Source organism: Triticum urartu, chromosome 7, assembly GCF_003073215.2.
Source record: "Triticum urartu cultivar G1812 chromosome 7, Tu2.1, whole genome shotgun sequence".
Taxonomy (NCBI): Eukaryota; Viridiplantae; Streptophyta; class Magnoliopsida; order Poales; family Poaceae; genus Triticum; species Triticum urartu.
The window spans coordinates 166199409-166212282 of record NC_053028.1 but is presented as its reverse complement, the minus strand read 5'-3'; the positions used below and the strand labels follow the sequence as shown (position 1 = coordinate 166212282).

Below are 12874 nucleotides of genomic sequence, written 5' to 3'. Positions count from 1 at the left end.
GTTGCACGCGAGTCGTTGTTATCCAGCGCGCGGGAACGGGGGCATGAAATAAGCATCGCCCAATGCCGTTTTCCTCCGCGCGCTGAACCCATTATACCGCGCGTGTGATTATTGCGCGGTTGCTGGAGCGCCCATTTCGGCTCTGCGTGCACAAAAAAAGAAGTTTTTTCCAGCATGCAGCTAAGATAGTGCGCATGCTCTAACAGCTAGCAATGAAGCTATTGATATGGATACCTTGATCGCTCATTCTTCCGGCTAGTAGCTAGCTGTGTAAAATTCTCCTCCCATTTTGGAAGGATGGGCGTAAATCCCTATCCATTTCCGCAGGCACAAGCGCTTGTATGTACCTGGCTTTGGGCTGATCGTCATAGGAGAACACACGACAAAAGACTGATCCCCGTCGTCGGGCGTCGTAGGAGGAGAGATGACAGTTTCAAACGCTGGCGACCTAGCTGGATGTTACGGCTATATATAGGGCAGGTTTCTACGAGGTACCATGCAACTTTACCGCCATTACATAGCACAACAAGCAATGGCTTCCGCCATTCCCTCTCTGCTTTTCTGTCTGATTCTTGCTGCTGCTCACCTTGGCAGCTCTTACCACACCAGCTACACCAATGGTGGAAAGCACTTTGTTGTCCTCTCATCCGATCCGAGGAGTCCGTCGACCTGCTCGCCCGTCCCTTCTGGTGAAGTGCCTTGCATCTATCTCTGCATCAGAACCCAGAACCAAACCTCTCATGCTGCTAATGAACTTGTGGTTGTGGTCATTTTTCCGGAGACGGAGGACGGCTGCCAGTAATGCATCGGCTTAGCCCGTGCGCTCCTGCTTCTGGCGCCGGTGCCGGTTCGGGCCAAAGCATGCCCTCGATCGGCGACGCCCTCCGCCTGCGCGCCCTCTTCGGCGACTCAGGCGACTATAAAAAGTCCGGGGTGACGATCCCCTCGATCGGAACCCCACTCCAGTCTCTTCCGGGCGCATCAGAGTACCACGTCACCGTCAGCTACGGCACCCCGGTGCAGAGACTCACGGTGGGATTCGACACGGCCACCGTGGGAGCCACGCTCCTCCGGTGCGAGCCATGCGCCGGGGGCCGGTGCGGCAAGAAGCGGCTCTTCGACCCGTCCCGGTCGTCTTCCCTCGCCCAGATCCCGTGCGGCTCGAGAAAATGCCCGCTGAGCGACTGCTCCGGACCCAGCTGCACGGCGACCCTGACAAAGAAGGGCGCCGTCGTGCTCAACGCCACCTTCGTCACCGACACGCTCACGGTCTCGCGGTCCGTCGCCGTGGACGATTTCAGGTTCGTCTGCTTGGAGACGCGCGGCGCCAGCACGGTGGGCAGCTCGTCGGGAGTCCTCGACCTCAGCCGGGACCCCCACTCGCTGGCGTCGCGGGTCGTTCTGTCGCCGGACACGGTCGCCTTCTCCTACTGCCTGCCCTCGGCCTTCCCCTACTCGGCGGGCTTCCTCTCCTTCGGGCCACGCGCCCGAACATAGTGAGCTACGCCACCCTAAAGAGCAAAGCCTCCCGCCCGAACCTGTACTTCCTCCGGCTCGTCGGCGTGAGCGTCGGCCGGGTGGACATCCCGGTTCCGCCTCACGCACTCGCCGGCGACGCGCTGATGGAGCTGCACACCACGTTCACCTACCTGCAGCCGAAGGTCTATGCGGCCCTCCGCGATCAGTTCAGGGGGTGGATGGGGCAGTACCCTGTGGCGCCGCCGTACGGCGAGCTCGACACGTGCTACAATTTCACCGGCCAGAGCAGCGTCGGGGTGCCGGCGGTCGAGCTCACCTTCGAGGGCGGTGCGGGCCTGGAGCCCGGCGTCCAGCAGACGATGTACTTCAAGGACCGCGGTAACATCTTCTCCGTCGGGTGCCTCGCGTTCGCGCCGGTGCCGGCGCACGCACGGGGCATCACGGTTATCGGCACCTTGGCTCAGGCGACGACGGAGGTGGCTTACGACCTGCGTGGAGGCAAGGTCGGGTTCGTCCCCAAGAGTTGCTTATAACTGATCATCATGGGTGCATTACACACGCATCGCACGTGGGTGTCTTGAACGTTTGCGAATGGGGTAATAAAGGGTCAGTTCTTCGTGGCTTAAGCTTGTCGAGAGACCAGCTTAAGCTTCTCTTCGACTTTAAATACACCCGGCCATGTTATTCGGTTTATGTCGTCCGGGCTTATTATCAAGTGAAATAATAATATGAACTATAATCTATTACTTTTTTAATAACTAGCAAAAAGGCTCGTGCGTTGCTACGGTTTGAACATTGGCCATGTCGACCGCTCATACATGTAAAAGTGGCAACCTAGAGGCTTCTTCCTATACTCAGATTGATCTAACAATATTCAGATTGTGCAAAGTGCAATTAACATGGAAATTTTCATCAATTGTGGGAAAACCTAAATCCAACTTCTAGTTCAAACCCATTTAATTAAATTCAAATGAGTTTTAATTTAAACCTTTCGCTTATGCTCATTTCTATTTTTCCTGAATCAACCACATTTTTGTGAGTCCGGAAAAAATAGCTCCTTGCCAAAAACCCATTCCTAACCATCTTTCCCTTTTGCTCTCTTTTAAATTTAATAAATAGAAAGAAAAGAGAATAAGATAGAGGAACAACAGCCTGCCAGGTCGGCCCAACCATCCCCGCAGCCCACCTAGTCCCTATAACCTAGCTACCCCTATTCCGGCCTGGCACTCGACACCGGCCACTGCGCCATCAGCTAATGCCGGCGAGCACGCCGCCCATTCATCGCCCGGTCTCCTCCTCGGCTCCCTCTCCACCTCTGCTGCGACACCTACGCCATTCCTAGCGGTCGGCTGAATGCGCTCGACCACCTGCGTGCGAGCGCGCGCTCGCACCATGCGGTCAGCGCCGCCGCCGCCTTCCTCCAGTGAGCAGCAACCGGAGATCCCCCCCAAATTTACAAAATATTACCTACGGATGCAACCTATAAGTGATAAAAAACGTTTCACACAGAGGAATCTTCGCCTGGGATGACCCATGCAGTAGAAACCTTCTATACTACGCTTTGCACGCTAGGAGAAGACACTGCATGCCTGTTTGGGTGGCCTGTTTTTAAAATTTCGTTTTATATTTTTTGTTTTCCTTTTCCGTCTTTGTATTTTCTACTTTAAATAATTTCGGACTTTAAAAAAGTTCCAAAAAATAAAAAGAGTTTCTATTTTTTAATAATTCATAAATCTTTTCGGATTTTCTAAAATGTTTGCATATTCAAAAAATAATCACAATTTTGAAAACAAAATGTTTGAGAAATCAAAAAATGTTCAGGATTTTATAAAAATATTGTGTATGAAAAATGTTCATGAACTGAAAAATATAGTAAATATTCAAAAACTGTTGACTTACAAATAGTTTATTGATTCATAAAATGTTCGCTGATTAAAAAAATGATCATGCATTTCTAAAAATCTTCGTAAATTTGTTCCACCAATTTCAAGAAAATGTTCGGCGATTCAAGAAATGTTCGCCTATTCAAGAAAAATATTTTAAAAACTGTTCACAATTGTTAGAAAATGTTTGAAAATTTCATAAATGTTCATGATTTTAGAAAAAATTCAAAAAACTGTAAAAATGTTAAGGAATTTGAAAAATATTCACAATTCTAAAAAAATGCTCATGATTTTCAAAAATTATTTATGATTTCATGAAAATGAGAGTGATAGTGTATCTCGGTGATGCTGCAAAATGTGGTCGTGTTGCAGATTATGCTTTTTTCTTCCATTACAACGCACGGCCGTTTTGCTAGTTATATCATAATTGAGTTATATAGTTTCTGTTTATATCCACTGGAGTTATTGCCGAAGTGAAAAGTCTAATATGGACTATAATGTTATAGTTTTGCTATTTCAGATGTGAAATAGCTACCTCAGATCTAAATTTTGGACCATGGGATCCTTATTTGATCTGTTCTCTGTTGTAAATCTCGTCCTAACTCCGATCCGCATTGTTCTGCTTTTCTTTATCAAGAATCATCCGCATCGTTATGCATGTGATTCCTTCATCACGACCATTGTTTCAGCCTCCTTGTTTTCCTTTTTCCGTCAGCCTGTTTCTAGCCGCAGGATGTGGGCTTGGCCCATATTTTGTTTTTTCATTTGTTTGTTTGTGGGCTTGCGAGAGATTTGGAAAAAAAAAACTACCGGCCAAAATTATTTGACTTGGTGTAAGAGGGTTTTCTTCCGTCGCCACCGCGATCTGAGAAATTTAAGTCCCCTTGCCTCTGGTTGCCATCTTGGCACTGATAAGTGGGGACCTTGGATCTTCAAAATCTTTATGGTCTTCGTCAACGTCTAGTGATCATCATAATTTTGTGAGAATAAATTTCCCCTTGTTCTTCTAGCGGTGCCATGAGGTTAGAGAGTTTTCTGTCCTCGCAAATCTTGTTATTCAAAACTGGTGAGTTTATGATGTATCAAGCTTTTTTGGTTGGTGTCGGAGTAATGGGCCACGGGTAGGCAAACCCGAGTCCCATAACCTTTCAAGACATCGGGGCAGGCTGCGCCCCTCAAGACCCCAGGGCGAAGAGCCGTCTTCTGAGGAGTCGACGGTAGGGCGACCGACTGCCCGCTCACGGCCGAGTTTCAGGGACGGCTTCCAGAGAAGCCGGCTTTGGGGAGTCGGCCGGCGACTCCAGCAAACTCATGACCTCATCAAAGGGGACGGGGCAGAGGCGTGGCTACAGTGAAGCCCACTCCCGTCCCTTACCAAGGGCAGGCATGGCCACAGCACGCTGTACCCCGGAAGATCTCCATGCAGCGTGGCACTGTTGCCCGGCCGGCCCTGACATCAGCACCACAATACCAAGTCCTGCGCCCACGACGGCTTGTCTGTACGGCCTGGAGGCAGCGGGGCCCACCAGTCAGCGATACCTCGGGAGACGGTGGGAGAACCGCCAGTTGGACCCGTCGGGAGTCGGCCCGGGGGAGTCGGCCGAGCCCTCCCCCGGGGCCCACGCGCCATTAATCAAGATGAGATGGGGAGTGGCCACAGTGATCGCCCGCCAGGCGGCGGGGCTATTGCCACGACCCCATGACCAAGCCTGCGTCATCAGAAGCACGGCTACAGTAATCAGCGGCCGGCAAGACCCGCCCGCGGCGGACGCGGCCTGTCGGCTTCGGACCAGACCAGTCGGCGGGGCCCACCAGTCGGCGGGCCCCAGCAGTCGGCGGAGAAGTCGGAGGTCGGAGGCACTGACGGTTGGGCCCGCGCCCAGTCGAATTACCATTGTACCCCTGGGGGGTAGGCCTATATAAACCCCCCAGGACACCCATGCAAGGTTGTTGGATCCCGTAGTTCTAGACCATACAGATAGAAGGAGAGAGCTAGCCTTGCCCTCTTCTACCACCAGAAACAGCTCAAGGAGCAACCGTGTAAACACTTGGCCATAGTGATCATGCGGAGACCCCGCAGAGCAGCAGTAGGGGTATTATCTCCCCGGAGAGCCCCGAAGCTGGGTAAGATTCGTCGGCGTGCATGTCTTCGCCTCATCCCGTTTCCAGGCACCGGCGACGTTCTACTCGCCCCCACCATGATAAGCCATCCGTTGGCATATGTCGCACCAAACCCCCGACATTTGACGCCCACCTTGGGGCATGGTGCACCGCCGTCCGGAGATCTGTTCTGGACGGGAACCCTTTTCCTCCCTGGCGAGCGCAGCCAGCCAGGCACGCCAGGCGAAGTCTGCATCGACACGCTGCGCGGCGTTGAGATCGTCTGCGCAGCCAGCTCCTTGGCCGAACTTGTCGGCGAGGTCCGCCTCTCCGACAAACCTGCGTCCGACGCAGGCGCGGGCGGCCCCGAAAACCTCCTCGTGGGCCTTCTCGATCAACTCCACGTTTCCGGCAAGCCTGCTGTAGACTTGGAGTCCATAGGCTCCACCGACCCGATGCTGGTCGACTCCGACACCGCGTCGATCGACGCGTTCCCCACCAATGTGGTGGTCTATGACGAACCTCTCCCCCATGCAGAGAGCGACGGAAGCACCGTCATTGAGGTGCTAGTCATCAGTCATGACGAGTTCCCTGGCGGAGGAGCGCCCGACTCACTCGGCGCAGCGCTGCAAGACCTGACTGCACCCATTCCGGAAGATGCTGACGCGGAGACGTTAGAAGCGCGCCGCCTTCAGCTCATTGAAGGCGCGAAGAAGCTGGCCAGCATGAGACGCTTGTCAGAAGCTTACCAGCGGGAGATGGATCGCGCCGTTGGCGGCTCGCCGGCCCCGGCAGGGCCCAGCCGCCTTGGCGCGGTCCAGCAGCGCGGCGTAGCCATCGCCAGCCTGTTTGGGGCTAGCCGCCCCGTGTACGCTACACCGGCGGAGAACATCCGAGCCGCCCAGGCAGCGGCGGATGAGCTGGACAATTTTGAGGGCGAAGAACGCCGCCTCATGATGGAGCGAGTCCAGCGGCTCCTCGACGCGGCCGCCGCGCAGAACGAGGCCGGCTGTCGCACGGAGGCGACACAGCGGCCAAACGACGACCCGCACCGAGATCAAGGCGTGACGTCTCGGACGCCGACTGGCGGCGCCCGAGGAAGAAAGGACAAGGAGCCGGCTGTCAGCCACAGTCGGACTCGCATTACCATAGAGCGTGACCGAGATGGCCGCCCGAGAGCAGTGGAACGACGGGACGACTGTCCGCCTCCCCCTCTCCGCAAGGAGAGGCGAGTCTCCCCGCCACCTGTTGACCATCCGACTCTCGGTGACCGCCTTGGCCGCCGAGAGGGAGTTGGAGAGAATGACGCCCGCCACCGGATCGACCGACTTCACCGGTCCCTAGCGCTGGAAGAAGAGGACGAGCTGGGTCCGCCTTGTTTCGGGCCCCGCATTCGGGACGAGCCCTTTCCCAGAGGGTTCACGCTCCCAAGAGACACGCCCAAGTATACCGGCTCCGTGAAGCCGGAAGACTGGCTAGTCGACTATTCCACGGCTGTCAGCATAGCAAACGGCAACAAGCGTGTCGCCGTAAAATACGTTCCGCTCATGCTCTAGGGCACGGCCCGGACATGGCTGAACAGCCTAAAGCCCCGCAGCATCAACAGTTGGGTCGACTTCACTGAAGCGTTCATCCGCAACTTCACCAGCACGTACAAGCGTCCTCCCAAGCCTCGTCAGCTCTCCTTGTGCGTGCAAGGTCCTGACGAGTCGACTCGCGACTACCTCATGCGTTGGGCTGAGCTCCGGAACTCCTGCGAGGGCGTGCACGAGGTGCAGGCCATCGAGTACTTCACAGCCGAGTGCCGAGAAGGCACCCTCCTCAAGCACAAGCTCCTCTGCGACGAGCCAGAAACCCTCGATGAGCTGCTGATCATAGCGGACAAGTACGCCACGGCCGACTCCTCCATGAAGGCGAAAATTCAAATCAACACGACTGACAAAGTAGCTCATCAGGCTCCAAGAACTCCGGCGGCAGACGCCGGCCAGCGACAACAGTAGGGCGACAACAAGCACAAGGCCCCGCAGCCGGCTTCCGGCAGCCGGCAGGTCGCGACCGTTGAAGCCCGGCAGCCAGAAGAGCAGCCTCCGCCCAAGCGACAGAAAGGCGGCAAGCCGAACTGGTTGCCGGCCTTCTCCTATGAGCAGACCTTGGATGGACCTTGCAAGTTCCACAGCGGCGCGAAGCCATCGAATCACACCACCCGGAAGTGCCACTGGCTCACCAGGATCGCCAAGGGAGACGGCCTCCTGCCACCCCCGCCCGCTGGGCAGCCGCCTCCGCCTCTGCCCCAGTAGCCGGCAGTCAGGCCAGTCGGCGCAGTACAAGACGAATACCCTGAAGAGCATGGAGCCTATGTGGTGTTCACCAGTGTGGCTGATGATCGACGCAGCAGGCGGCTGCAGCGACAAGAGGTGAACACAGTAGCCTCAGAGACGCCAGAGTTCATGCACTGGTCTGAGAAGCCCATCAGCTGGAGCAGGGCTGACCACCCAGAAGTGATGCCGAGTCCGGGCTCCTATGCCTTGGTCCTGGACGCCACCTTTGCCACGGACAAACGGGCCGCGCGTTTCTCGCGAGTTCTGATAGACGGGGGCAGCAACATCAATATCCTATACAAGGACACCATGGAGAAGTTAGGAATCAAGCAAAGACAGCTTCAGAACAGTCGGACTGTGTTCCACGACATTGTTCCTGGGCTTTCCTGCTCACCAATCGGCAAGATCCTGATTGACGTCCTTTTTGGGGACAAAGATCACTTCCGAAGAGAGTCTGTTTGGTTTGAGGTGGTGGACCTTGAGAGCCCATACCATGCGCTACTTGGCTGACCCGCCTTGGCCAAGTTCATGGCAGTCCCCCACTATGACTACCTCAAGATGAAGATGCCCAGTTCCAGGGGAATTCTGACTGTGGCCGGCGACTACCGGAAGCCGTCCGCTTGTGCGGCCGAGAGCAGTCGGCTGGCCGAGTCCCTGGTGATCGCAGCCGAGAAGCGACTCCTTGAACGAGTTGTGGCGATGGCCGGCAAGCAGCCGGAGATTTCGCCTGACCCAAAGGAGTCGGAAGCCGAAGGTTCGTTCAAGCCGGCCAAAGAGACAGAGAAGATACCCTTGGATCCGGAGCACCCAGAGAGGTACGCCATCGTAGGTGCAAACCTCGACAGCAAATAGGAAGGCGAGCTCGTCGATTTCCTCCGTGAAAATCGGGACGTATTCGCATGGTCTCCCAAAGACATGCCAGGTGTACCGACGGATTTCGCCGAGCACAAGTTACATGTCCGATCTGATGCAAAGCCGGTCAGGCAGCCCCTGCGCCGCTTATCAGAAGAAAAGAGAAGAGTTGTCGGAGAGGAGATAGCCCGACTCCTAGCAGCCGGCTTCATTATGGAAGTTTTCTTTCCGGAGTGGCTGGCAAATCCGGTCCTGGTGCTAAAGAAGAACAAGCAATGGCGAATGTGTATTGACTACACGAGGCTCAACAAGGCCTGCCCCAAGGACCCATTTGCTCTACCAAGAATTGACCAGGTGATAGACTCCACAGCCGGATGCGAGTTGTTGAGTTTCTTGGATGCATACTCAGGATATCACCAGATCAAGCTGAACCCGGCTGACAGATTGAAGACCGCCTTCATCACGCCGTTTGGAGCATTCTGCTACCTCACCATGACGTTCGGCTTAAGGAATGCCGGCGCCACCTTTCAGCGTTGCATGCAGAAGTGCCTCCTCAAGCAGCTCGGCAAGAACGCCCACGTCTACGTAGATGACGTGGTGGTGAAGACGGAAAAGCGTGGAACGCTGTTGGAAGACCTCAAGGAGACCTTTGAGAACCTACGCCGGTTCCAGATCAAGCTCAACCCCGAGAAGTGTGTCTTCGGAGTACCAGCCGGCCAGCTGCTAGGTTTCCTGGTCTCTGAACGCGGCATAGAATGCAACCCAGTAAAAATCAAGGCCATCGAGAGAATGGAGGTACCCAGCCGACTGCTGGATGTGCAGAAGTCCACCGGCTGCTTAGCATCCATCAGCCGATTCATCAGTCGGCTGGGCGAGAAAGCTCTCCCCTTATACCAACTCATGAAGAAGACCACTTTTTTCGAGTGGAACCATAAGGCGGACGAAGCTTTTCACCAGTTGAAGAAGATGCTGACTACTCCACCCGTCCTGGCGGCTCCGACTCCTAAGGAACCTATGCTCCTGTACATCGCTGCCACCAACTGGGTAGTCAGCACAGTCATGGTAGTGGAGTGCAAGGAGGAAGGCAAGGCGCTGCCTGTCCAGAGACCAGTATATTACCTGAGCGAGGTACTGTCGACCTCCAAGCAGAACTACCCCCACTACCAGAAGATGTGCTATGGCGTACACTTTGCTGCCAAGAAATTGAAGCCTTATTTTCAAGAGCATCCAATCATGGTGGTCTGCACGGCTCCACTTGCCAAGATCATCGGTAGCCGAGATGCTTCTGGTCGAGTGGCCAAGTGGGCCATAGAGCTGGCTCCTTACACCATCTACCACCAGCCCCGCACCGCTATCAAAACAAAAGCACTGGCCGACTTCCTCATCGACTGGGCCGAGACCCAGTACCTGCCTCCAGCGCCTGACTTCACCCATTTGCGGATGCACTTCGACGGCTCCAAGATGCGCACTAGCTTGGGAGCCGGCGTCGTCCTCACCTCTCCCAAAGGCGACAAGCTCAAGTATGCACCGCAAATCCATTTTGCCGCCTCCAACAACGTTGCCGAGTACGAGGCGCTCATTCACGGGCTCCGGCTTGCCAAAGAACTTGGCATCCGCAGGATCTTGTGTTATGGCGACTCGGACTTAGTGGTCCAGCAGTCATCCGGCGACTGGGACGCGAAAGACGCAAACATGGCGAGCTACCGTTTCCTCGTGCAGCAACTCAGCAGGTATTTCGAAGGGTGCGAGTTCCTCCATGTGCCAAGAAACGACAACGACCAAGCAGACGCCTTGGCACGAATCGGCTCTACCTGCCAAGCAATACCATCTAGCGTCGCCCTTCAATGCCTCCTCAAGCCATCTGTCAAGCCTTCACCAGAATCAGACTCCATTTTTGTGCCGGCTCCTCCCGAAGACGGCGGATCCGACTCCAGAGCTCCGGCAGACGGAACGGGGACTTTGGCGGATGACTCCAAAGCCGCCACAGTCGAGCCCGGCCCGGGGACTGCGGTGGCAGACTCGAAGATTCCAGAACTTGGCCCAAGGACCGCGCCAGACAGCCTGGGGACTTCATCAACCCAGCAAGCGGATGTTGACTCCAACCCGCCGCCTCCCAGCCCAGCCGCCCTCGTCCAAGTCGCAGTTTTGGTAGTCGAAGAAATAGCAGCACCCTCATGGGCCCAGCCCATCCTCAAATTCCTGGTGAACAAAGAGCTACCAACTGATGAGACCTCAGCTCGGCAAGTACAACGCCGGGCGGCAGCCTATACCATAATCAACAGAGAGCTGGTCAGGCGCAGCGTCACTGGTGTCTACCAGCGCTGCGTAGAGCCAGAGCAAGGCCAGGCGATTCTCAAAGACATCCATCAAGGCGAATGCGGCCACCATGCGGCTTCAAGAGCACTCGTCGCCAAAGCCTTTTGGCACGGTTTCTTTTGGCCGACTGCCTTGGAAGAGGCCAAGGAGTTGGTCCAAAAATGCAAAGGGTGCCAGAAGTTCACCTCCAAGCCGCACCAGCCGGCTTCTACGCTCAAGACCATCCCCATTTCCTGGCCTTTCGCAGTTTGGGGTCTAGACATGGTGGGACCATTCAAGACAGCACGAGGTGGTTTAACTCACCTACTTGTCGCAGTGGACAAGTTCACCAAGTGGGTGGAAGCGAAGCCAATTAAGAAACTGAACGGTCCGACTGCCGTGACCTTCATCACCGATATCACAATTCGGTATGGCATACCACACAACATCATCACCGACAACGACACAAATTTTGCCAAAGGCACCTTGGCCCGTTTCTGCGCAACATAGGGCATCCGACTGGACCTAGCGTCCGTCGCCCATCTGCAGTCAAACGGCCAAGTGGAGCGAGCAAACGGCCTCATCCTATCCGGCATCAAGCCTCGGTTGATCGAGCCTCTGGAGCGCTCGGCTGGCTGCTGGCTCGACGAGCTGCCAGCCGTCCTCTGGAGTCTGCGCACGACTCCAAACAAGTCAACCGGCTTCACGCCCTTCTTCCTCGTCTACGGTGCCGAAGCCGTCATCCCAACGGACATAGAGTTTGACTCCCCACGAGTCACCATGTACACCGAGGAGGAAGCAGAAGAAGCACGACAAGACGGTGTCGATCTGCTGGAAGAGGGCCGGCTGTTGGCACTCAGCCGGTCCAGCATCTACCAGCAGAGCCTGCGCCGATACCACAACAGGAAGGTCAGGCCAAGATCTTTCCAAGAAGGCGACCTTGTGCTCCGGCTGATCCAGCGAACAGCCGGCCAGCACAAGCTGTCGGCGCCTTGGGAAGGCCCTTTCATCATCAGCAAAGTACTGGGCAACGATTCCTACTACCTGATCGACGCTCAGAAGCCCCGAGCACGCAAGAGGGACGACTCCGGCAAGGAGACAGAGCGGCCATGGAATGCAAATCTCCTCCGAAGATTTTACAGTTGATGCAGTATGTACCACGCTACCTTTTGTATTAAAGTACCAAGGCTTCGGGCCCCCCGAGACGAGCTCGGGGATTGCCCTCTTTTGTATGTATGATAAAAATTATGCCTACAAGTATGTTACTCTTCGTCATGCCGTTTGGCACCGGGCTCGACAAGTCGACCCGGGGACTTGCCGCCTTGCACTATGAAATGCTTCCTGCAGTCGGATAAGTAGTGTGTAAACGCCTAAACCGTCTCCTGTCAGAAGCCGCAGCTCGCAGAGCGACTGTACGGTGGGCAGCAGTAAGGTAGAATGGGCACTCGCATGAAAAATGGCTAAGGACTTAAAGCATAAAACATAGCTCAAGACGGCTTCCAGCTTTTCTCGCAAACCGACTCTCGGATAGTCGGATTGTCGTCTTCTATCCAACTTGCTCAAACAATCTTGAAATTGGCTAAGTACTTGCTTTCCCAAAGTAGCCTAGCACTTGATCCAGCAACAGTCCGTAGAGCAGCTGTCCGATTGGCAAGGCAGGCAACTAAGAGAAAGCGGCAAAGGAAAAAAGCCAAAAGAACAATGAGCAAGAAAAGATATATATATAATATATATATTTACATAACATAGGCCTTTGGCCGAATTATCGAGTAGAGTTTCAAAATACACCCCGCGGGTGGAATTGTGCGAATTAACAAATTCTTCAAAGACTACTGGAGCAGATAAAATAAAAGACACAACGACAGCTTAGGAGGCAGCAGACGGATTCGGAGGGTCGGAGGAGGCGCCAGCGTCAGGCGTCGGGGCAGCCGACTGGCTAGTCTCGGC

The 12874-nt window shown here is 55.0% G+C and overlaps 1 pseudogene; it reads left to right on the top strand.

Annotated features, from left to right (window-relative positions):
* The first annotated feature begins 532 nt into the window (after positions 1-532).
* Positions 533-2012, top strand: LOC125523082 (annotated as a pseudogene).
* The last annotated feature ends 10862 nt before the right edge of the window (positions 2013-12874 follow it).